This window comes from Salvelinus namaycush, chromosome 33, assembly GCF_016432855.1.
Source record: "Salvelinus namaycush isolate Seneca chromosome 33, SaNama_1.0, whole genome shotgun sequence".
In the NCBI taxonomy this organism is placed as follows: domain Eukaryota; kingdom Metazoa; phylum Chordata; class Actinopteri; order Salmoniformes; family Salmonidae; genus Salvelinus; species Salvelinus namaycush.
This window is the reverse complement of record NC_052339.1, coordinates 14,232,750-14,259,795: the sequence shown is the minus strand read 5'-3', so window position 1 is coordinate 14,259,795 and position 27,046 is coordinate 14,232,750.

The following is a 27,046-nucleotide window of genomic DNA, read 5'->3' as shown; positions in this document are numbered from 1 at the left end:
AGCAAATCTCTTCTTCTTATGAGAGCCAGTTTCATCGTACACTTAGTAAAATAATATGGAGAATAAACAGAGCGCATCTTCAAGATCCGAAATGTATTAAATACAGAAACGAAAAAATACCTTTACCATTACAAATGTAGCCATAGAGGGCAGAGAAAAGCATGACCCCCAACATCATTTGGGATGCTTTTAAGGTGCACATTAGGGGAATGATAATCTCATACTAGGCAAAAGTTAAATCTGAGTTAGAAAAAAAAAATAGAGAAAAATAAATCACTATCTTAGAAACAAAGCCCATAAAAATCTTTACAATGTCAAGGTAAATAAGAAAAGAAAATGTCAGAACTTTAGAAAGAACATGATCTTTTAGTTTCGAAGAGAGCCAACAACTACAGGTTAAACTCAAATAAAGCATACTATTTAATGGCAATTAAATCTGGTAAACACCTCTCAGGCCTCACAAAATGAATAGACGGCGAACCGGTTATAATTTTAGAAAATAAGGATAAAAATGCTTTAATTAAAAACAACGACACTGTTAATAACACTTTTAAAATCTTTATAAGTTAGAACAGTTGGACTGATCCTACAGCCTTCTTAGACACAATAACCTTGAAGCAACAGCAGGTAAAAAGAATTACCCCTAAATAAATATTAGACACTGTTAAAACATTCGTGCTGAGAATGTTTTACGAACACCAGGGATGTACGCCTGACACAAAGGAATAGAAAAACATGTTTTCGTAAAATAAAATACGCTAAAACACAAGATGTAGATACATCAATAATGTCTGTTGATGCCGATAAGGCTTTCAACCACCTTTTTTTACCCCTTTTTCTCCCCAATTGGTTATATAAATATCCTAATGCAAAAATATACACTGAGTATACCAAACATTCCTAATATTGAGTTGCATCCCCTTTTGCAATCAGAACAGCCTCAATTTGTTGGGCATGAACTACACTATAGCATTCCATAGGGATGCTGGCCCATGTTGACTCCAATGCTTCCCACAGTTGTGTCAAGTTGGCTGGATGTCCTTTGGGTGGTGGACCATTCTTGATTTTTGACACATTCAAACCAGTGCACCTGGCACCTACAACCATACCCCATTCAAAGGCACTCAGATACTTTGTCATGCCAATTCACCTGAATGGCACACATACACAATCCATGTCTCAATTTTTTATAGGCTTAAAAATCCTTATTTAACCTGTCTTCTCCCCTTCATCTACATTTATTGAAGTGGATTTAACAGGTGGCATCAATAAGGGATCATAGCTTTAACCTGGATTCACCTGGTCAGTCTATGTCATGGAAAGAGCAGGTGTTCCTAATGTTTTGTACACTGTGTATAGCCATGGAAATATGGTCAATCAGGAATTCCATGCTTCCTTTTTAGCATTCTTAGACATAACAAACCCAGGGAAATACTGGCAACTGGGTAATTCGCCATCACTTCACTCATCCATTTTATACTGTACGCTGCATACTCCTGGGCCCATATTTACAAGGTATCCAAGACTATGAGTGCTAATCTAGGATCAGTTGCTTTTCAGATCATGACAAATAAGCGAGGGGAGACTATATCAAGCATCTCAAAGTAGGAATTACAAGTTGAACAGTACATTTTTACACAATGTTTTAATTTATACAGTTAGTCTAAATTCGAAATAAAGAGATCCTTTGTTTTAGTAGAATATATCTGAGCCTCAGTTTATTTTTTTTTTTAAAGGTTTCATGGTTTATACATTTTTTTGTATCCATTTATTAAGCAATGAGTAACGCAAGTCTTGGCGATATAGACTCTGCTCCTTCAGGGTAGCTTACTGTCCAAGCAAAGCATCAAAATAAAATAGCCTACAGGCAGTGAGCGTGGTAAACTAGTCCAATCCCCCCCGGCAGGAACACAGAACCTTACAGGTGGAGGCTGGGGTGGTGGTGGGAGCATGAATTCAGCACATAGTAGCAGTAGAAGTAAGCGGCAGCATGTTGAGTGCGCAGACCCGGTCATCTTAAATAGACCGCCAAATAAGGTTGGCGTGATTGATACTAGCTTCTAATTGATGCCATCTCAGCTTATGCTTCAGCCTGAAGTGGGGCATTCGGATTTCCTTTCTGAACTGGCTTTGCTTAATTTAAAGAATATGCGGGATTGAACCCGTAATTCAGAACTGCAGCCAGATAATTAACCCACCAGGGGAAAGCTGTGGCCTTCTGTTTTTTTTTTGCAGTGAAATACATTATGGTCAATCAGGACATAGATCACAATTTCTGAGTTGTTAAAATGTCCCCATCCTCTTCATATGCTGTGTACTTGTAACACTGTATGTTGTGATTGTCTTTCTTCATCAAATGTTGAAAGTCTTATGAAATGTGATTTTAGTTGGATAGTTGGATAGAGCTTCCTTTAAATACCGTATATACCGGTACTAGTGTATTCATATAATACAAATTCAGAAAATAAATTGTAGAATCATTCGCACAATGTAAAAATGTAATAAAATGTATGCACTCTACTGTAAGTCGCTCTGGATAAGAGCGTCTGCTAAATGACTAAAAATGTAAAAAAATGTAAAAAAATGCACAACTGGAGAGTTTTTGTGTTTTGAGAATATATATTTTGAGATGTCCCCACAATTTTCCCACCAGACTGTTCCCAAATGAAACATTCTGGGAACCTTTAAAGAACCAATGCAATGTGTTCTAGGAATGTTCTTGCAACATCAGCCAAATGTTTAAAGCAAACATTCTATAATCATCACCCCCACTGGACAGTTTTTGGTTTGCTGGTTACATCATGAAAATACAATTTAATCCATTTGAGTTTATCGCTTTCTGTGAGTACGTTTTGTAATTTAGCATTTGCAGGGTTAACTGTTCCAACCACCATTCCATTGACCTGACACCATGATGCTATTTGGGGCATATGCTGTCTCCTTGCCCTGTTACTGAGGTCTTTGTGATTTACACGGTCAAACATTATTAACTGTAGTGGTTTTAACCTGACAACAAACACAGGACAAGGACGGGAGTGAAGGTCAAAGCAGCTTCACACAAACAGGGCTTGAGTCTGCTACTCAAATACAGTGTACCAAACAGATTGGACAAAAAAAGATATATAATATACACATCACAGTTTGGGCTTTATTTTAAAAAGAAAAACAGGAACAAAACATGCTTTTATGTGCTACTCATTAATACAACATAATTAAATGTGAATAGGTAACTGACATGATGTATGATGTGTCTTGCTTTACATATTCCTATGAATGAGTTCAATTGAATAATCAAATACTTTCTCAAACACTTTGTTAAAAAAGTAGTCATCGTGTACAAGGTCCCGTGTAGCTCAGTTGGTAGAGCATGGTGCTTGCAACGCCAGGGTTGGGGGTTTGAATTCAACGGGAGACCACTATCAAAATGTATGCACTCACTACTGTAAATCGCCCTGGATTAGAGCGGCAGCTAAATGTAATACTGATGGTTGTTGTTGAATAGCAATGTATCCCATGTACAGTATGTTTCACGCTGTGGTTCAAAATGACCCCCTGACCTTACATTTCTCACCCCCTACTTGGGTGAAATGAGTAAACAGAGGCTAGCTCATCATTCCCCACAGATCCTCAAAGGCCTTGAAGTTCCTCTATATCACATTTTGAAGACTGAGATTAATTGCCTCTTTTACATCCTGACAGTAATCCTTGAAAATGCTTCTTCTTCTTCTTCTTCTTCTTCCTATAGCTCTGAGCACAGCCATGACAAGACAGCTAGCACCTCAGCCTGCCTCCTGCCTCCTGCCTCCCTCCCCACCACTACACCAGCAACTCAGCTGCCTGTATCCCTGCCCCCCTCTCCCTCCCTAGCTCTGACTGGAGAGGACTAAATGTGCTTCCCAAATGGAACCCTATTGCCTATATAGTGCACTATAGTATATAGTGCAATGAGGACCGTAGGGTCCTCATTAAAAGTAGTTCACTATAAAGGGAATAGGATGCCATTTGGGACATAACCAGAGACAGGATATCATCAAGCTAAGCTAGAATATATCACTAATATTCTTCATGACACCCTTCCTTCTCCTTCTAAACAACTGGTTCCTATTTTAATTATGTCACTTCCTGGGTCTGTATTTGCAAAGTGTCTCAAGAGTAGGTGTGCTGATCTAGGATCAGTTTTATTAAGACAGGGGGACCTGATCCTGATCCACTCCTACTATGGCGCTTTGCGAACACAGGCATAAATAAATAAGACATGAAAAATACACATCTGTTTCAGATTCAGATTGGTCTCCATGGGATTTTACGATATTAAAAGTTGAAAAGAATATTGCATTGCTTTAATTAATGAGTTTTTGTTATCCATGCTTTGTGATCATCATAACATACGGTCCTTTTGTTTCGTAAATCCTCGAGAATCCAGGCAGACGTAGGATTTAAACACTTGCTACAGATGCAGAGTGATCATGATGAGGTTGGTGGGAATTGGACATGTTTTGCATGGACCCTGCTATACAGCATATGCTGCCCACGGCCTTATCAGAGGTCGTCCAGAACTTCTGACTGCCATTTTATTATTATTACGCCAACAGATGGTTGTTGGGTATTTCATTTGTCACTAAAGTATCCTCCTCTCTCAAATCTCTCTGTTAAGAACTTTCATAAATTGCATAACACGTGATGAATAAACTAGACATCATCATCATCACGCCATATTGAGGTTAACGTTTCCAGGTTGCTAGTATGAACAACCAAAACATATTGATGTAATGTCATGGGTGTCCAGATGACTAAAGAACAGAGGTCAAATACTGTATGGGTTACAGCTTGAGCGATTTCTCATACAGGTATAAGTTGTTGTATGATGCTTCCTACTGCAGCCCCCAAAGGTAGCTTTGATTACCCTACCAACCTTGACTGCCTTCACTGTAGCATAGGGTTACGGAAGTCTGGCTTGTAAATAAGCAGTTCCTACATTGAGCACATGACACATTCAGGCAGGGTTTTGCTGTTCGCTCTGAATACGTCGGACTGAAAGCCTGATTTTCCAAGCTTACACCTCAGCATGTGTTTTTCACCACATTGACAGTGATTACCATATCCCACTGACCTGGACCCTCTCTGTTACCCTGTTTCGTTAGAATGGGATGTAATCAATCTATAATCCAGTGATCATCAACTAGATTGAGCCGATTCTTTCTGGAGCGGATGGTCGGGGGGCCGAACATCATTACAAATAACTAGTAGACTGCAAATTGACCGCAAGAAGCCCAAACAGATATAATGTTTGACTAAAACATAATCATTGAAAACCTTGCTTACATTTGTATATGATCACGTGTCTCTCTATTATGCATGGGAATACTTGGGAACAGATTATTTAAATTAAAATCACTTGGAGTTGATTTCCTGGTGTTTTTACATTATTTTATGTCCAACAATAAAAATTCCACACAAAAAAATGTGTTTATTGGGGGGGTTTTGCTCCGAAAACTTTGGGTGGGGGCAAATAAAATTTGGCCCGCGGGTCGCTTTCTGTAATCCAACCAAAGGTTGTGTTCTTAGTGACAGAGAGAGAGAGAGAGAGAGAGAGAGAGAGAGAGAGAGAGAGAGAGAGAGAGAGAGAGAGAGAGAGAGAGAGAGAGAGAGAGAGAGAGAGAGAGAGAGAGAGAGAGAGAGAGAGAGAGAGAGAGAGAGAGAGAGAGAGAGAGAGAGAGAGAGAGAGAGAGAGAGAGAGAGTGAGAGGTCTCTATGGAGTTCTGATGAGGCCAGGGGATGAGAGGTCCCAGGGGACCGAGACACCACGGTAACATGGGGCTCCATATTAGCCCAGCCAACACCACACAGACAGCAAGCGCTAAACAGATGCTATGTAACATAATATCTAACTAAAATATAAATTGTTCTGAGACTAGTCGGTGTTGCCTACAGTGTTATGGTGAGTGTATACGTGGCATATACAGTTGAAGTCGGAAGTTTACATACACCTTAGCCAAATACATTTAAACTCAGTTTTTCACAATTCCTGACATTTAATCCTAGTAAAAATTCCCTGTCTTAGGTCAGTTAGGATCACCACTTCATTTTAATGTGAAATGTCAGAATAATAGTAGAGAGAACGATTTATTTCAGCATTTATTTCTTTCATCACATTCCCAGTGGGTCAGAAGTTTACTTACACTCAATTAGTATTTGGTAGCATTGCCTTTAAATTGTTTAACTTGGGTCAAATGTTTCGGGTAGCCTTCCACAAGCTTCCCACAAAAAGTTGGGTGAATTTTGGCCCATTCCTCCTGACAGAGCTGGTGTAACTGAGTCAGGTATGTAGGCCTTCTTGCTCGCACACACTTTTTCAGTTCTGCCCACAAATTTTCTAAAGGATTGAGGTCAGGGCTTTGTGATGGCCACTCCAATACCCTGACTTTGTTGTTCTTAATTAAGCCATTTTGCCACAACTTTGGAAGCTTGTGGTCATTGTCCATTTGGAAGACCCATTTGCGACCAAGCTTTAACTTCCTGACTGATGTCTTGAGATGTTGCTTCAATATATCCACATAATGTTCCTGCTTCATGATGCCATCTATTTTGTGAAGTGCACCAGTCTCTCCTGCAGCAAAGCACCCCCACAACATGATCCTGCCACCCCCGTGCTTCACAGTTGGGATGGTGTTCCTCGGCTTGCAAGACTCCCCCTTTTTCCTCCAAACTTAACGATGGTCATTATTGCCAAACAGTTCTATTTTTGTTTCATCAGACCAGAGGACATTTCTCCAAAAAGTACAATCTTTGTCCCCATGTACAGTTGCAAACCGTAGTCTGGCTTTTTTATGATGGTTTTGGAGCAGTGGCTTGTTTCTTGCTGAGCGGCCTTTCAGGTTATGTCGATATAGGACTCGTTTTACTGTGGATATAGATACTTTTGTACCTGTTTCCTCCAGCATCTTCACAAGGTCCTTTGCTGTTGTTCTGGGATTGATTTGCACTTTACGCACCAAAGTACGTTCATCTCTAGGAGACAGAACGCGTCTCCTTCCTGAGCAGTATGACGGCTGCGTGGTCCCATGGTGTTTATACTTGCGTACTATTGTTTGTACAAATGAACGTGGTACCTTCAGGCGTTCGGAAATTACTCCCAAGGATAAACCAGACTTGTGGAGGTCTACAATATTTTCTGAGGTCTTGGCTGATTTTTTTTGATTTTCCCATGATGTCAAGCAAAGAGGCGCTGAGTTTGAAGGTAGGCCTTGAAATACATCCACAGGTGCACCTCCAATTGGCTCAAATGATGTCAATTAGAATTTCCCAAGCTGTTTAAAGGCACAGTCAACTTAGTGTATGTAAACTTCTGACCCACTGGAATTGTGATACAGTGAATTATAAGTGAAATAATCTGTCTGTAAACAATTGTTGGAAGAATTTGTGGAGTTGTTTAAAAATTAGTTTTAATGACTCCAATCTCAGTGTATGTTAACTTCCGACTTCAACTGTATGTAATTGTCATGTTCTCCTTTCGCTGATGGTCCTCACGCCGAACAATATAGAAGACCCTCTATCTAGCATTCATGAGTCTGGGAACATCCCACTGAGCACACACTGGTTGAATCAACGCTGATTCCATGTAATTTCAATGAAATGATGTGGAACCAACGTGGAATAGATGTTGAATTGACGTCTATGCCCAGTGGGTTGATATAACTGAGGAGAGAAGGAATCATATTTTAGACAACTCTGTGGTGGAGGCCCTAGCAGCTAAATAAATAATGCATTAGAAAGAATGATATAGTAACCAGCACCTGTGAATGAACTGAATATAAAATATTCCACTGTATTCCTCCTACGGTCATTTTCTTGAGAGAGACTTCATGGAAATAGAATTTTATTGGATGAAATTTGACATGCGTTTGTGCCTGAGTATCCCTGGCAACGGCAAATAAAATCCCTCTTCCACAGAACTTGAGACAGAGAAGAAGTTCTTTGATTATAAGCACAAAGAAGAAGAATACACAATTTAAATATGCAAACACAGTCCGCGTCCATAATATACAATGCTTTCAGCTTTAACTTTTGGTATCTTTTAACTTTTAAACCATGAAAGAATATTGTAGCTCATTTTATAGGGTGTGATAAACAGCCATAATAACACTATTGTGAACATTAAAAGTGATGGAAATATATGAATAATGTACATAAATGATGTGCAAAGAGGGACATTGAGAATCTTTCTATAACAATCACCCTCAAGTATTCATATTGTAGATCTATTTACTGTTAAAATAGATCTGAAAAAATGAATTGGTGACATGGGAAAAAAATAACATTTCTTCCTATGAACAGCAGATGGTAGTAGTAAACATTTGACATATGTTTCCCAGCGTCCGGAGTGCATAGTCTCTATTGAAGCTATGATAAAATGGCCCTATACATGCATAAAGACTGTAATGTTCAGAAGAGCTTTCAAGGACCTCTGCTAATTCTATTCTTATACCCTCTGGATCTGATGACACCTAGCTCTGGTAACTGTCTCTGTTCTATGTTCTGTGTTTTTGGATTGCTTTAATTATTATTGCTATTATTATTATTATTATTATTATTATTATTAGCGTCTTGGGAGTTGAGAAAAGCACTTTTCAAATTAAATGAATTATTATTATTACTATAACCCCTACCAAGTGGACACTGCAATGTCACTTTCCCTATTACATTTTGTATCAGAACTGGACAGTATTCCTTATAAAGTTATATATGTTAATAAAAAACTGTAGGTTTACTCTGCATGCTGATATCTTGTGCTATTCCGGGGTTGAGAGGTTTGAGATTATATGTAAAGTATTATTTGTGCGTTGATTAATATTAATAATATTTTCCCATTTGATCAATCTGTGAATTGTAGCCAAACTTTATTTAGTCTCACAGGGATTACTATGTCAAAGGCAGGTCTCGGATCCCAGTGCGTTTACTTGTCTAGTTCTCTGAGTCAAATCAGACATGTTGGACTAAATGCAGTTTAGTAAAAGGCAGGAAGACAGTGGGTAAATCCCTCAAGTTAAGCTCATCGAATCGTCTCTGAAGTTTACTCTTTCCTCCTGCAGGGAATCACAGTTGGTGTCAGCGTTTGAAGTTACAGCTTTTCCTCAGTAAATCGAACATAAAGGTTGGACCTCAAGACAAGATCTCGACAGGTAAAGCTAAAATAATATGTTTCTTTTTACTGCTACAGATGTTGAGTATAACTATAAAGGGTAAGGAAGAAATATATGTCTGATCATTTTTTTGTGAAACAGTATATAAAGTTGGACATTTGTGTGTGTCTATCAGGTTACAGAAAAAGTATATGGCAGAAAACGTATATGATCAAAATGAGATTTGATGGTTGTTATAATGGAGGAGTCAGACCCCCAACCTTCCTCAGCCTTAGTGACAGTTGATCACATGATCAGATGTATGGGCACATGGTGGTAGGAAAGGCTACTTGTGTACTATGTGTGTTGGGGGATAAGCGTAAGACATTGTCAATAGAAATTAAAGAAGGCACATAACTATGGGCATGCCAATAAATAAAGGCTCGGGTATCTAAACACAAGTGTGGAGTGGTAAGAGGCGTTAAGCTAAATCATAAACCACAGTTACATGCTGAACACAGACTAGGCTTACAATGCCTTCAGAAAGTATTTACACCACTTTACTTTTTCAAAATTGTGTTGTGTTACAGCCTGAATTTCAAATGGATTAAATGGAAATTCTGTGTCACTGGCCTACAAACAATACCCCATAATGTCAAAGTGGAATAATGTTTGTAGATTGTTTATTTTTTTACAATTGAATAAAAAATGAAAAGCTGAAATGTCTTGTAAGTATAAGTATACAACGCCTTTGCCATGGCACGCTAAATAAGTTCAGGAGTAAGAATTATTTTAACAATAACATAATCACATAATAAGTTGCATGGACTGCAATATTAGCATTTAACTTGATTTTTAAAATGAATATCTCATCTCTACCCCACACATACAATTATCTGCAAGGTCTCTGTCGAGCAGTGAATTTCATACACAGATTCAATCACAAAGACCAGGGAGGTTCAATGCCTCGCAAAGAAGGGCACCTATTGGTAGATGGGTAAAATAAAAAAAAATCTGACATTGAATATCCCTTTGAGCATGGTGAAGTTATTAATTACACTTTGGATGGTGTATCAATATACCCAGTCACTACAATTATCCTAACTCAGTTGCCGGAGAGGAAGGAAACTGCTCAGGGATTTCACCATGAGGACGAATCAACAACATTGTAGCTTCTCCACAATACTCACCTAAATGACAGAGTGAAAAGAAGGAAACCTGTACAGAATAAACCAATTCCAAAATTTGCATAATGTTTATAATAAGGAACTAAAGTAAAATGTATGTAACTTTATGTCCTGAAAACAAAGCATTATGTTTGGGGCAAATCCAACACAACACATCACACAGACAGTACCACACTTCATATTTTCAAGCATGGTGGTGGCTGTATCATGTTATGGGTATTTTTGTCATCGGCAAGGACTAGGGAGAGATTTTTAGAATGAAAAGAAATGGAATAGAGCTAAGCACAGACAAAATCCTAGAGGAAAACCTGGTTCAGTCTGCTTTTCAACAGACACTGTGTCAGGATTGTGTGCGGAGAAGTATCGGAGTCAAGCGCAGGACACAGGTGTTGAGCGAAACCACAGTGTTTTACTCAAAATATAGGCAAAAGTTCCACAAATGGAAATAATCACAAACACACACGTAATCATCACAACCACTAACGCACAAACAATCACGGACAAAACAGAAATGAAAGCCAGAGGGTTAAATAGGGAACATGATGGGGGAATTGAAACCAGGTGTATAATACAGACAAAACAAAACGAAACTGAAAAATGGATCGATGGTGACTAGAAAGCCGGTGACGTCGAACCGCCGAACACCACCCGAACAAGGAGAAGGGCCGACTTCGGCGGAAGTCGTGACACACTGGGAGACAAATTCACCTTTCAGCAGGACAAAAACTTAAAATACAAGGCCAAATATACATTAGAGTTGCTTACCAAGAAGACATTGTTCCTGACTAGCCTAGTTACAGTTTCGACTTAAATTGGCTTGAGAATCTATAGCAAGACTTGAAAATGGCTGTCTAGCAATTATCAACAACCAACTTGACACAGCTTGAAGAATTTATTAAAGAATAATGTGCAAATATTGTACAATCCTGGTGTGCAACGTTGCAAATCGCTGCCAAAAGGGATTCTAACATGTATTGACTCAAGGGTGTGAATACTTATGTAAATGAGATAATTCTGTATTTCATTTTCAATACATTTGCAACAATTTCTAAAAACACGTTTTCACTTTGTCATTATGGGGTATTGTGTATAGATGGGTGAGAAAATCTGGTTCATCCATTTTGAATTCAGGCTGTAACACAACAAAATGTGAAATAAGTCAAGGGGTATGAATACTTTCTGAAGGTGGACGTACAGTATGTGTAAGAATTTGTTTTACTGCATTGGAAATCAATGTTTTCTTGTAGGCTACAGATATACTGTAAAAGAGCTTTGTGGCTCCATCTTGTTGCAATGTTGATCATTGTGGTCTGCTCCATCTATTCCCAGTGGCAACACTTACCCTCTGTTTAATAAACTCAATATCTTGTCTAGCTACAACACTAATATACTCCAATTATGACTCTTCATATACAAATACACATACGTCCCAGACATGCTACCTAAACCCTTCAATGGACTCTTCCAAGTGAATTCCTAAATCCATGCATACAACACTGCGATAACCTTCACCCTCCCCACTGCCGCACCTCACATAGTCAATTCTCTATCAGACACAGAGGTTTCATACTCTGTAATTCCTATCTTCACATTGCCAAAACATCACCATCCCTCAAGGGGGTCAGCCTGATGAACCAAACTACCCAGTAATCCCCTCCATGTACCCTTACTCTCACATTTACATGCACACACATAATCAAACATGTTTTTTCTTATATATTGAGTATATCATGTACAATTATATTAGTATGCTCTGTGTAACTGATTGAATATAATCTTTTTGTGGTGTGGTTTTCGTATAAGCCCTTTTGGGTTTCCAACCTCACCTGCACACTGTTTTTACCATTTTTTTTTTATCTGTACTGTTTTGTCTTTCACTTGTCTTCTTTGGTGCGAATAAATACATCCTAACAACCACAACAACACTCATTCCCTCAAACTGTAATGTTTTAATAAAAGCTACGATTTGTGTTTTTACTTGTAAACAAAGTCCCAAAAGCATCTTTGTGCATCTCTTTGAATTGACAGTGCGGTAGGGATGCTAAACTGGCCAGGGAATTCTCCCCCTCTACCCTTTAAGTTGGAATTGATTTATTCAAAGGAAGACAGCTGTTTTTTAATTAAAACACTGAACTGGCTAATTGAGGAATTGATTCAGTTTGTGTTTCCTACTGTGTAAAGCAATATTCTGTTGTTGCTCTTAGTGGTATCTATATTTCTCAGTGAAAACAAACCAACAATGAATACACACTCACGCGCATACACACACACACACACACACGGTTTATACCATTTAATGCTGTAATCCAACAACTTTCCCCAAACGTTCCCCTATAAGCTGTGTAAACCTGACAAAGTGAGAGACTTTTACTGTCCACAGACCTTAAAAGCTTAACTTCAAAGTAGCTTGAGAGTATGCATCCACAGCCAGATTATGTGTGTAACAGCATAACTTTAGGAAGTGATTTGTACAGTATGATTTCTATATTTATTTAGTTTCAATCTTGAGGATATGTATTACTTCTTGGCAATAATTGTGCTTTGATTCACACTTTTTCATGATGAAGTCTCTGTATTACCACCCTGCCAACAAGATTTATAAAGCCCTCAGAAAAAATGACTTGACAAACTTCAACATCCGTCTTCCTTGAAAGCTAAAGTTACCTTCAGAGATGCTATATTTTATTAGGAGGACATTTTGCCATTGGATTAATCACCGGGTCCCTTAATATATTCAAGCCTTATCAAATCTGGAAGAACTGTCCTTAGTTCAATGTAATTCAAAAAAGATTTCCAAGAAAAATGGCCGCATATGACATCACATATCTTGTAAGGCCTACTCTCCCTCAGGTATTTATAACCATTGGGTCAAAGACATATAGGTCACACTTAAACAGGTTATTAAAGACCTGCTGAAGTAAAAAACATTCTAAGTATTACTATCATGTTTCTCCAATTGCAGAATTAATCAAATAAATACAATTTGAATGAATGGCATCTATTGTTTGTGTCAGTGCTTCTCTCAATGACTTGTTAAGCAACAAGATGCAGCGCCATGGGATTCAGCTTGACCACTAACATGACAGCACCACATTTACGTTCGTTCATTCACGTGGTTAAAACTGCAAGGAAATAGTTAATTATCTTGTTTGTTAGTGCAGAAAATTTTATTAATCACGCCTGTCTCAGTGTTCGTCGGTTAAATTGTCGGAGTTTAGAAAAATGTCAGGAGTCAAGTTTATTTATTGCTCTGAACATTTTAAGACTTCAATCAAGTGTCTCTCAGCTGCTCCCCACAGAGAGAGAGAGAGAGGGAGAGAGAGGGAGAGAGAGAGAGAGAGAGAGAGAGAGAGAGAGAGGGAGAGAGAGAGAGAGAGAGAGAGAGAGAAGAGAGAGAGAGAGATGATGAGAGGGAGAGAGAGAAGAGTGAGAGAGACAGAGAGAGAGACACACACAGAGAGAGGGAGAGGAGAGAAGATTTAGTCCTCTCAGTGTGTCTTCATAAATCACGTTCTGACGCCAACTAACAGCTCTGCTTGCCCTTCTCTGAACCACAGACACTCTCACCCTGCCTGTCGCAATATTACCACACAGTCATTAACAAACAAAACGTTTCTGAGGAGGAAGATAATGACTGAGTCCCAAAAGGAACCCTATTCCCTATATATTGCACTACTTTTTACCAGAGCCCTACTTTGCTGCCACATTGGCACGATGATGATGTCATGACAGTCAGAGAATGATGCAACAGAGGTTGTGTTTTGTTATAAAACGTTGTGGTTCCCCAGTGCCCTAAGGCAAATGTGTATACAGATCTGTACGCATGGTTGGTTTAATTTGACAGGTAAACTGAAGTAAAAACAAATGTTTTCCTAGGGATTTGCATTCTGAGTCTATTAATGTGTGTTTTTGCCCTTGCCATCCTCCACACTAAAGGTGTCAGCATGCCTCAGTTCGGTTGGCGCCTAGCCAAACACGAACGAGTGTCCTCGCATGCTCCCTTAAAAGTACTCCCTTCGCTTGAAAAACAAGCAAAAACGGCAATGGTACTGTTGGTCCATTTTGAGACTTGGTGCTGTGAAACAGTTTGCATGAAAACGGATCGTCTCTTGTTGAATGATATAAAACATTCTTGTAAAATGATAAAACCAAGAATCCATCATGTTGACCGATCACCGACGAAGGGGCGTAAACTTTGGCTACCGACTTCGGCTTTGTGTCCAAAACAAACAAAAACAAACAAAATGTTGTCATAATATATGCCCAAACTTTTCAGAACTGTTTCGGCTGGGAAGCATGCGGACGCTTTAAGTCCAAACTACCGCCAAGTTCCAGTTTCAGTCAGAATTCCCTACTTTCTACACAATAGCTGACAAAAACAGAGCAAATTAAGACATCCCAGCAAACACAAAGTCAATTGACAGGACAAGAACTCATTCCAGAGGGAGGAGATCTTTCGTGCCTAAATCCTTTGGTGAAGAGGAAGGATTACACAGTGTGCTGCCTGTAACGTTAATTCAAGTATTATAGTGTTGACTAGTGCTATTACAACTCTCTGCTCGTTCTCCAGTAGCTTTGGAAGATCTGAATTTGAAGTTGAGGTTAGCTCGCCTGTAAGCGTCTTATTTGATATGAACATGGTTTATGTACTGTTTGCAGAGCTTTATTAACCATTTTTATATGATAATAATACTGTACCAACATATTGATGACTCCTATGCACTTTGAAGCATACTTCTTCTTTTTCTCTCGATTTTGCCCGCACTGTTGACAATTAAACCAGCCAATAACAGAAAACATAAGAATTTTTTGTGCTCTCCTAAACAAATGACAGTTCACTTCATCTCATGTCGCAGATAGTGGTACCGTAAAAACACTTGTCTTATCAGCTGCCATGCATGACGGTATTAGATTACCTTTTCTGCATGAAGGTATTAGATTCCCTGTTCTACATGAAGGTATTAGATTCCCTGTTCTACATGAAGGTATTAGATTACCTGTTCTACATGAAGGTATTAGATTCCCTGTTCTACATGAAGGTATTAGATTCCCTGTTCTACATGAAGGTATTAGATTCCCTGTTCTACATGAAGGTATTAGATTACCTGTTCTACATGAAGGTATTAGATTACCTGGTCTACATGAAGGTATTAGATTCCCTGTTCTACATGAAGGTATTAGATTCCCTGTTCTACATGAAGGTATTAGATTCCCTGTTCTACATGAAGGTATTAGATGTGGAGTGCTGTGTTTTTCATGTTCCCGATGCGGCCTTGTTTACCCCTGAGCGGTGTGTGTTCTCCATGCTCCGTGCCGCCTTCTCCACGACAGCCTATTAAAAGACATGCTCTCTGCCTCAGATCTCAGATCATTAGACAAGTCTTAATCCTTCCACTCCTGTGATGTTCTATAGAGTTTACACGGGGGACATAGCCGGTGAAACTCCTCTCTGTACACAAGGTAAAAGGTAACACAGGGAAAGGAAACTCATGTTCTTTTATCGTATTCCTCTGTTCAGGTAGAGGAGGAACACTCATAGAAAAGGATCTGCTGAGGGATGGGTGTCTATCAGGGTAAATTAATATGGAAATATTTTATTACGTTATTTTGTTTCCATACCAAAGTAAACAAGTGTACACTCTTACACATAGCCTAGTGTAGACATACCGCTCAACTCTTTGAGTGAAGTTGCTCTAACGCAGTGGGTAGTGCTGGACCTCCTCCCAGACCGTACTAGACAGTAGCACCTCATTAGGAGTGTAAACCAGGGAAGAGGTGTCAGTGTTGTAGCTAGGAGATTAGACCTTCCTCTTCAAAGGGCCTCCTGGGTATTACAGGGCCGGTGTTGATCAGGTCCCATTGACCAAACAGGAAACAAAGGATTTGGAATCACTGATAATGAGTCTTACCTCCGTGTTCCTTCCTCTAACCAGCCTAGCAGGTGAGATTTGAGTGACCTGTCCACCTAGGGAGGATGTTTCTACACCCTCAACATGGTGTGAGGAAAGGAACAGCTGAAGTGAAATAGGACAACCGGTTTGTTCACTTGCTGGTTGAGAACAATGTCATCCTACATTTCTCCACTGACTGATTTATCTTGATGTTATATTTGACATGATTTATACACTTACTTTCTCACTGTTTCTCTAACTGTTATTCACTGAATTCTTTGGCCTCTGTTAGTTGAAAAAGTGTTTATTTATGTCAGTATACAGGCACGAATCATCATAAATGTGCATACGTTTTCCATTTGTCATTGAAAGCCCTACTCTTCTAAGCAGTGACAGACTCCCCCGACGACTGTAACGCCTTGGTCAACCACATCTCTCCTCTTCAATACTACAGTAAGAATCTTAAGGACAGAATGTATAGTGTCAGCATGTTCCAAATCTCTCAGCCTCTTAGCTTCTCCTTTCGTCCTTAGTGCTTACACAGGAAAATCGCCTGCCTGACTGGCCTCCGTGCCACCTTGAAAAGATATTTCACGTTGAAGAAAGAAATTTCATTTTTTAAGAGTTAAACGTCAGTGACCCTTCAATGCAATGCTTTTTCATCTTTCCCTCATAGATGTTAGGGAGTATGGGATTTTTCGTATAGATTTATTTTTTGTCAGCGACATCAATCCTTTACTGTGTCTACCAGGCAGAGGTAATGGAAAATGTTACTGAGTGTTATCTACTATCCTCAGTTTAAACAAAGGCTGACATGCCAGGCTGGACTCCAAGGCTACTGAGCATCCATCTTGTGTCCTCCTCCTCCTTCAGCTGGAAGTATTTCTGTTGACCCATGCTCCTTCTATTTTCTGCTGTAAATGGGATAGAAGGGTTGTTGTGTGGCTATAGGAAACTATAGAAAGAGAGAGAGAGAGCGAGAGAGAGAGAGAAAGAGAGAGAGAGAGAAACCTTTTCAACTTTTGTCAGTGTATTGTTAACTGTTGATTTCTGATAGTTTTTGCATTTGGGCATTGGCAATGTAAACATACACTAAAAGTATGTGGACACCCCTTCAAATGAGTGGATTTGGCTATTTCAGCCACACCTGTTGCTGACAGGTGCACACGGCCATGTAATCCCGTGTGGCTCAGTTGGTAGAGCATGGCGCTTGCAACGCCAGGGTTGTGGGTTCAATTCCCACGGGGGGACCAGGGTTCAATTCCCACGGGGGGACCAGGATGAATATGTATGAACTTTCCAATTTGTAAGTCGCTCTGGATAAGAGCGTCTGCTAAATGACTTAAATGTAAATGTAATCTCCATAGACACACATTGGCAGTAGAATGACCTGGACTGAAGAGCTCAGTGACTTTCAACGTGGCACCGTCAGAGGATGCTACCTTTCCAACAAGTCAGTTTGTCAAATTTCTGCCATGTTAGAGCTGCCCTGGTCAACTGTAAGTGCTGTTATTGTGAAGTGGAAAAGTCTAGGAGGAACAACGACTAAACCGTGAAGTGGTAGGCCACACAAGCTCATGGAACGGGACCGCTGAGTGCTCTAAGGTGTAGCACGTAAAAACCGTCTGTCCTCGGTTGCAACGTCAGCACAAGAACTGTTTGTCGGGAGCTTCATGAAATGGGTTTTCATGGCCGAACAGTCGCACACAAGCCTAAAATCACCATGCACAAGGCCAAGCGTCGGCTGGAGTGGTGTAAAGCTTGCCGCAATTGGACTCTGGAGCAGTGGAAACACGTTCTCTGGAGTGATGAATCACGCTTTACCATCTGGCAGTCCGACGGATTAATCTGGGTTTGGTGGATGCCACGAGAACGCTACCTGCCTGAATGCATAGTGCCAACTGTAAAGTTTGGTGGAGGAGAATTAATGGGCTAGGCCCCTTAGTTACAGAGAAGGGAAATCTTAACAATACGGCATACAATGACATTCTAGACGATTCTATGCTTCCAACTTTGTGGCAACAGTTTGGGGAAGGACCTTTCCTGTTTCAGTATGACAAAGTGAGGTCCATACAGAAATGGTTTGTCGAGACTGGTGTGGAAGAACTTGACTGGCCTGCATAGAGCCCTGACCTCAACCAACTTGGGGGGGTTCCCAAGTGGCTCAGCGGTCTAAGGCACTGCATCTCAGTGCTAAAGGTATCTCTACAGGCCCTGGTACGATTCAAGGCTGTATCACAACCGGCTGTGATTGGGAGTCCCATAGGGTTGGCTGGGGTAGGCCATCATTGTAGTAAGAATTTGTTCTTAACTGACTTGCCTAGTAAAATAAAGGTAACATTTTTTACAAATAACCATCAAACACCTTTGGGATCAATTGGAACTCCGACTGCGGGCCTAATTGCCCAACATCAGTGCTCAACCTCACTAAAGCTCTTGTGGCTGGATGGAAGCAAGTCTCTGCAGCAATGTTCCAACATCTAGTGGAAAGCCTTCCTAGAAGAGTGGAGGCTGTTATAGCAGCAAAGAGGGGACCAACTCCATATTACTGCCCATGCTTTTGGAATGAGATGTTTTATGAGCAGGTGTCCACATACTTTTGGTCATGTGGTGTATGTTTCCTATGCCAATAAAGCCCCTTTGAATTGTATTGAATTGAGAGAGACCGACAAACAGAGAGCAAGAGAGAGCGATGGAATATCCACTTAAAAAACTAACATCACATCTCATGAATGAGTGTGTTTTGTGGATTAACTCAAAATGTAAATTTTGAGTAAGATCTGCAATGATGAATAGCTACACCCAACCAGACACAGTGAATGGCAAAGGAAGGATGAGTGTGTGGGATGAGAACAAATGGCTGCGAACCACTGAGACATGCCGAAGAGATATCACATCAAAGTTTTTGAAGACGGTTATCCAAGGGTATGTTTTAAGTTTGGTATGACTTTCTAACAAGCTGTGAGGGACTACAAAAACAGAGTTTTATGATCCACATAATATCGTCATTACCCAGTTTACGGCCGCCAGGCCTCTTGGGCTGGAGATCACAGAGCCGAATCTGACCCTTGTTTCATGTCGGCTGATAGCGAATAATTTGCCACCTCTCTCACTCTCCTTTCTCTTCTTCTCTCTCACACACATATATATGTCTCTCTCTCTCTCTCTCCTTCTCTATAAGCAGTCTTTGATGCAGTGTCAAATGTCTTTCTCTTCAAAGATGCTGGGAAAATGGATTGGGAGAGCTAAATTGGTTTGTCCATATACTGTGTCTGTTGTTACTCCACTAGAGGATCTAGGAGATGAGAGGGAAGAGTATATCAGTGTGTTGCAGAGAAAGAGAATCTCAAAATCAATGTTTCAGTGGCAGAATTCTATCTCACTGACTCCCTGGCATAGAGACGGAAAATATGATTTTGATGTCTACTTTATAGAACTAACTTTTATAAATCAATACAACAAATAGGCTACTAATGCTAACTACATTATGAAAGAAAAACAATCGACAGTTTGTTCCTTAGCTACAACTATTGCCTCCACACCACACTGAGCCTGTCAGTCATTAGCTATAGATAGTGATCTGAGTTCGTGTAATCAGCAGCATCAGTATGCCTTTCATTATTAGCTCTCTAATCATCATTGCACTGCTGTGCTAGCACCAGGAATTATGGTCCCTTCATCTGCCACTCAGAGAACAGACAACTTGTTTGTTGCTGTCAAGAAAAAACAAAGAAGGTTAAAGCCTTCAGACAGACAGACAGCTCTAATTCAATGTGCTGTTTGTGATGAGTTAGAGAGGACGGTGTAATGCTTTGTTTGGTTTATTTCAAAGTATGGTCGCAAAATTCATGTATCTCCAACTGCGATTTCTGGAAAATCGGGGCATTTTGGGACTTGCAATCCCATTTGAAAGTGTGTCTCTCAACTGTTTAGAGCACAGTAATGCTAAGAGATCTGGTTAGAAGGGAGCACGCAGAGGTTTCATGGAACTGAGTGGGTGGGAAGCTACTGATAGTAATGAAAACTCTGGGAATAAATACAGTGATTGATAGGTATTATTTATGTTTTTTATGTATGTGTTTTTTGTGTATGTGTTTTTTATGTATGTGTTTTTTATGTATGTGTTTTTTATGTATGTGTTTTTTATGTATGTGTTTTTTGTGTATATGTTTTTTAGATAGGAAATACAGTGCCACCATGTAGTAACTACAAGTATCACTGAAATGACAATGTGTGCCAGAAACACTTTTGGTGGGCAAGTGAAAAATGTTCTCCCCCAGAAAGTAGAAACCCAAACTCATGCCTTCGCCTATCAGTAATAACTATTTCATCCACGTCGCCCTTTGATATGCATTATTTCTGTGGCTATTACTAAGAATTCATTATTTATGTGTGAAGCTATGAGCAAAAAGGCAAGCAATTTACTTGTCAAAATACATTAATGTGTGTCTTGAAATTTGACTGGGGAGCTGTAGGCTAGCTAATAAGTAGCGGTAGCCAGTCAGCTACAGTGTGAATGGGGAGACATATACTTTTAAATAGGGGGACTTTAGTAGTGAAACATTGTATCTCTACCTTTTCCTTTTAAGGTTAATATTAACCTTTTCAACTAGGTCTCTCCCTTACCCACTACCTTTTTCATTTTTACTGAAATGATACTTCTACCACTTTGATGCAAACTAATGCTAGGTAGGCTGTCATTAACCGCTAACCCTGAAAGAAGTGTGATGATGATTCACTGAAGATGAAGATTAACGAACTCAAGACAACTTTTTAGCATCTGTCAAGTCTAATACTAATCTCTCCCTTCTTGTTACATCAGCTTTTCCCTCCAAAGACTTTCTTATTTTTGTCTGGAAACGCTTTGATCCCCAACAGACCCAGGTGATCTCCACCACACCTCCTCGGATAAGTGCTTAGGCTGGATTAGTGTGGATGGATGAGCAGGAGGAAGGAGAGGGCCTATCCTATCTGTAGCTTCCCCTCCGTAACCCCCCTGGGATTGACAACCAGAGAACTGTCTCCACCTAAACCAAGAACATTTCCCAGCGCTTAATACTTAATGTGTCTACCTGGTTCACTCTGTTCCTCCCTCTGTTCTGTCTCTGTTCCCCTTTCATCTCCTCTTCATTCTCGCTCTGTCGCCTTCTCTTCTCCTTCTCCTTTTTCCCCTTCTTCCCTCCCTCGCGACTCGAGAGACACTCACTTTCAGTGAATTAAACATGATGTAATATGATTCATGTGATTCACTCAGTTCATACTGAGCTGGTTAAAACAAAACAAAACAAAATGGTTCCTCAGAGAGTAGGCTAGGGAGAGTCGAGAGATATGAAATTATATAATGTGGTGGTGTTTGTTCCATTTGTTTTGGAAGCGTCATGTGTCCAATGAAATGAGTGCTGTTGTCTGCTCCCTGGTGGCGGTATCACTTCCTATACCCACGCGTATTGCCTAGCCTACCGTAGCTTAGGCAGTGCTGGCTGCTGGTATCACTTGGGAAACAGCTATATGATCTGATACTGTGTATATACATAGCTCCCAGCGAATCTAGCACAAACCAAAGAACCTTTCAAAGTTAAACAAATCAGCCTTGGGCAGCATGTCTCCCCTCATACAACTCCTGTACTCACTACACAGTAACATTTAGTGACTGCCTAACCAGGGAAAGAGTGAGAGAGAATCTCTTTGGTTATAACTACGCATGATATATTCATATATCAATCTACACAACTAAGAAACAGTGAGCAAGAAAGTGAGAGAGAATCAGAGAGAAACAGAGACAGTGAGAGAGAGATGTATAAACAGAGTGAGAGAACTGCATTTGTAAATCACATGCAGTGCCAAAGTCAATTGAAATGCATAGTTTCATATCCATTGACAATCACATCAAATTGACATTAACACATCAAAGCATCAAATTATAAAAATGTGACATGAAAACAAGACTAAAATGTCACCATGCATGTTTTCTGGTGATACCTGCCAAGAAAATTCTTGTTGACAGCTAGGCTAATAATCCTGGAAGGTCTTCCTCGCATTAATATAATTAGTCTGTGAGAAGGACAGCAGATGAGACATCATTCAAAGATGATGCTCAGCCACAGAACCCATCTGTTTCATCATTATCTCCTGTCAACAAGACACCGGAGAGGTTTCCAACACGGTTAGCTAGCCTTCCAAGGTAGCACTGGTTTAAAAACGTCAGCCAATAAATGTTTGATTTTATTTTTACCAGGAAGTCTGAAAAGACATAATGAGTGGGCGGGTAGCTAGTAGGCTGAGTGTGCAGGGAGCTCACCTTGACTGACGGTTCAAAACGCCTATGCCAAGCAGCATGGACCCAGTAAACTGTGTTGCAGTGAGATTATATCAGCAAATTTGTTGATACACAAAGCAAGTCAAACAACATTGAAGGTGCATGTAACAACCAATCCTGTCATGCATTGCATCATGGTTTCACAAATTATGACTTTATCCAACTGTTTGGTTATTGTAACAGCATCAAAATAGACAAAATGTTGGCCGGATAATTCAGCTAGCAAGTCCAAATGAAATGATCAATACTGTTTATCAAGCTAGTAAGCTAGTTAATGTTAATGTCAAGTTAATGTCAGTTGAAACTTTACAGGGTGAGATCTGGGTACTATTCATTAAATAAATAAAAATAAACTATATACATATAGACAATATTCATAAAATCAAATCAAATCAAATTTGAAATCAAACGTTATTTGTCACATGTGCCGAATACACCTTACAGTGAAATGCTTACTTACAAGCCCTTAACCAGCAATGCAGTTTCCCAAAAAATACTGATAAGAATAAGAGATAAAAGTAACAAGTAGGGGGCACGGGGCACTGCAAATAATCTGGGTAGCCATTTGACTAGATGTTCGGGAGTCTTATGGCTTGGGGGTAGAAGCTGTTTAGAAGCCTCTTGGACCTAGACTTGGCGCTCTGGTACCACTTGCCGTGCGGTAGCAGAGGGAACAGTCTATGACTAGGGTGGCTGGAGTCTTAGACAATTTTTAGGGCCTTCCTCTGACACGACCTGGGACAGAGGTCCTGGATGGCAGGAAGCTTGGCCCCAGTAATGTACTGGGCTGTTATTGTGAAGTGGAATCGTCTGGGAGCAACAACGGCTCAGCCACGAATTGGTAGGCCACACAAGCTCATAGAACGGGACTGCCGAGTGCTGAAGCACAAAAATTGTCTGTCCTCAGTTGCACCACTCACTACCGAGTTCCAAACTGCCTCTGGAAGCAACGTCAGCACAAGAACTGTTCGTCGGGAGCTTCATGAAATGGGGTTCAATGGCCAAGCAGCCGCACACAAGCCTAAGATCACCATGCCTAATGGCAAGCGTTGACTTGAGTGGGGTAAAGCTCGTCGCCATTGGACTCCGGAGCAGTGGAAACGCGTTCTCTGGAGTGATGAATCACGCTTCAGAATCTGGCAATCTGACGGACGAATCTGGGTTTGGTGGATGCCAGGAGAACGCTGCCTGCCTGAATGCATAGTGCCAACTGTAACGTTTTTTGGAGGAGAAATAATAGTCTGGGGCTGTTTTTCATGGTTCGGGCCCCTTAGTTCCAGTGAAGGGAAATCTTAACTCTACAGCATACAATGACATTCTAGACAATTCTGTGCTTCCAAATTTGTGGCAACAGTTTGGGGAAGGCCCTTTCCTGTTTCAGCATGACAATGCCACTGTGCCAAAGCGAGGTCCATACATAAATGATTTGTCGAGATCGCTGTGGAATAAAGCCCTTTTGTGAGGAAAAACTCATTCTGATTGGCTGGGCCTGGCTCCCAGTGGGTGACCCTGGCTCCCAAGTGGGTTGGTCTATGTCCTCCCAGGCCCACCCATGGCTGCGCCCCTGACCAGTCATGTGAAATCCATAGATTGGGGCCTAATTTATATATTTCAATTGACTGATTTCCTTATATGAACTGTAAATCTTTGAAATTCTTGCATGTTGCATTTATATTTTTGTTCAGTATATGTCTGATGAAACGCTGCAGTCAAATTGATAATACAAATACAAGTTCCAAAGTTCCCTCGGCATCCCTTAAATCTGAATGATACTGTAGGCTACAATAAAAGCTTGCAAAAAAACTTATAGTAAAATCAGAACACTTAACGTCAAACCTTAGTAACGCGAAACAAAATATGATGCTAAGCTTACCTAATGTTATCCTCAATCTATAAGAAAACATCAAGAAAAATACAATAAGAAAGGAGAGGAGGAAAAAAATCATTATTAGGCCCAAGAAAATGACTAAAATATGTAATTTCACCTCATTACCAAATCAATAACACTTACACTGGAGTTATTTAGATAATTACAATAATACTTATAGATGTCTGCCTTCTACATTTATCTGACTTGGCTTGTATTGTATTCTGTGTGACATCAGTGCAGATAATGTGATCCCTTGCTCTATTACAGTGAAACGACCATAATGGCTGAATGAGGATACCAGGACAGCACACACAGCAAAATCAATGGTGTACATTTAACTCTGAAAGTGTTAAATTTACACTATTTTCAGTGAACATAAAAGTCCCACAGTACTGGTGTCAAAATATATATTTTTTAAAGTGCTAAAGATTTAACTCTGTTGCAGTGTTCCCAATTGAATTGGAAAGTATGAAATGTAAGCTATTTTCAGTCAACATACTGAGTCCCACTGTACTGGTGTTAAAATAACACTTTTCAATTTTTATTTAAACAATTATTAAAAGCTTCTTATAAGTAATTAGGTCATTTTAAAATCATCTGAAAACTAAGCATCTCAATAAATAACACAGAAATGTCAAATCAGGTAATGCCAAATTCCAGTCTGAAGGAAGTATGCTTTGAATTAATTTCCCACTGTGATCAGGTGCGTTTTTTGTCACACTCTCTCCTAACGAGTCCTTGTGAGCATCAGGTAGGAAAACAGAAGGCACATGTGTGTTCCTTAGAGCCGTAGCTTTCAGGAATGGGGTCATAATATTGTGTAACTTAAACCATTCAGACGCTAATGCCAAATTCATATGAAGATAAAATAATCAAAATGCCACATAGGTGCTAGAAACGCACTTTCAAATCAAATCAAATTACATTTGCCAGAAGGGAAAGATATGAAAACAAAAGTAAAATACACGTACACCTCAAATATACTGTACTCTAACATGCTGACCAGACCGGAGACATCGCATGCGCGAGCGTGGCAAAATAAATGTAGAAATCCATGTTATTCAATTATTGCACCCAATGAGGAGATGGGAGAGGCAGGACTTGCAGCGCGATCTGCATCAGAAATAGGAATTACTTCTATTTTATCCCCTGGCAACGCAGATGCTCGTTGGCCAACGAGCATCCCGGTTTGGGTTCCGTGTAACACACAGAAACAACAAATCCTCCATATAATTCATATCATAGGCCTAATAGCACCGTAGAGACTAGATGGTGCCAACGGAGTTGGCAGCATCGCGACTAGCTCTAAGGAAACTCTGCAGTATTTTGTTTGTTTATGTACTATTTTTTACGTTATTAGCTCAGGAATTGTTTTGTGTCAATACATACAGCCGGGAAGAACTAATGGATATTAGAGCAGCGGTAACTCACCAGAACTTCCAGAATTACGACCAGGATTCCGACTTCCCAGGAGCGGAACCTTTATTTGCTTTCCCCAGAGCAATTGAACTTATTCCAGAGGCTGACCCAAAACAATGCCGGCGGGGGGGAGAAATACTCGAGGTGGTCTTCTGGTCCAACTTAAGAAGCGTGCACACCACCCACCACTCCAGAGTATTTTACTCGCTAATGTCCAATCTCTGGATAATAAAGTTGATGAGCTCAAGGCGAGAGTTGCTTTTCAGAGAGACACCAGGGATTGTAACATTCTCTGCGTCACGGAAACATGGCTCTCTCGAGATATACTGTCTGACTCTGTAAAGCCAGTTGGGTTCTCAGTATGTCGATCCGACAGGAACAAACATCTCTCCGGCAAGCAGAATGGTGGAGGTATATGTTTTATGATCAACGACTTATGTTTAACTGTGATAACATACAGGAACTCAAGTCCTTCTGTTCATCCGACCTAGAATATCTCATAATCAAATGCCGACCGTACTATCTCCCGAGAGAATTTTCATCAATAATAGCCACAGTGGTCTATATCCCCCCAAAGCGGATACCACGACGTCCCTCAAAGAACTTCACTGGACTTTATGCAAACTGGAAACCACATATCCTGAAGCTGCATTTGTTGTACCTGGGGATTTTAACACAGCAAATTTGAGGAAAAGGCTCCCGAAATTCTATCAATTCGTTAAATTGTTGTACTCGCGCTGCTAAAACTCTCGACCATTGTTATACTACCTTCCAGAATGCATATAAGGCCCTCCCCCGCCCTCCATTCGGCAAATTGGACCACAATTCCATCTTGCTCCTCCCCTCCTATAGGCAGAAACTCAAACAGTAAGCATCTGTGGTGAGGACTATTCAACGCTGGTCTGACCAATTGGAATCTACGTTTCAAGATTGTTTTGATCACACGGACTGGGATATGTTCAGAGTAGCTTCATAATTTTTTTGGGACAGATATACCGACACAGTGAATGAGTTTATCAGGGAGTGCACAGGAGATGTACCCTCTGTGACTATTAAAATCTACCCCAACCAGAAACCGTGGATAGATGGGAGCATTCGCGCAAAACTGAAAGCGCGAACCATCTCATTTAACCAGGGCAAGAAGACTGGGAATATGGAAGGATACAAACAGTGTAGTTATTCCCTGCGCAAATCAATCAAGCAGGCTAAACGTCAGTATAGGGACAAAGTTGAGTCCCAGTTCA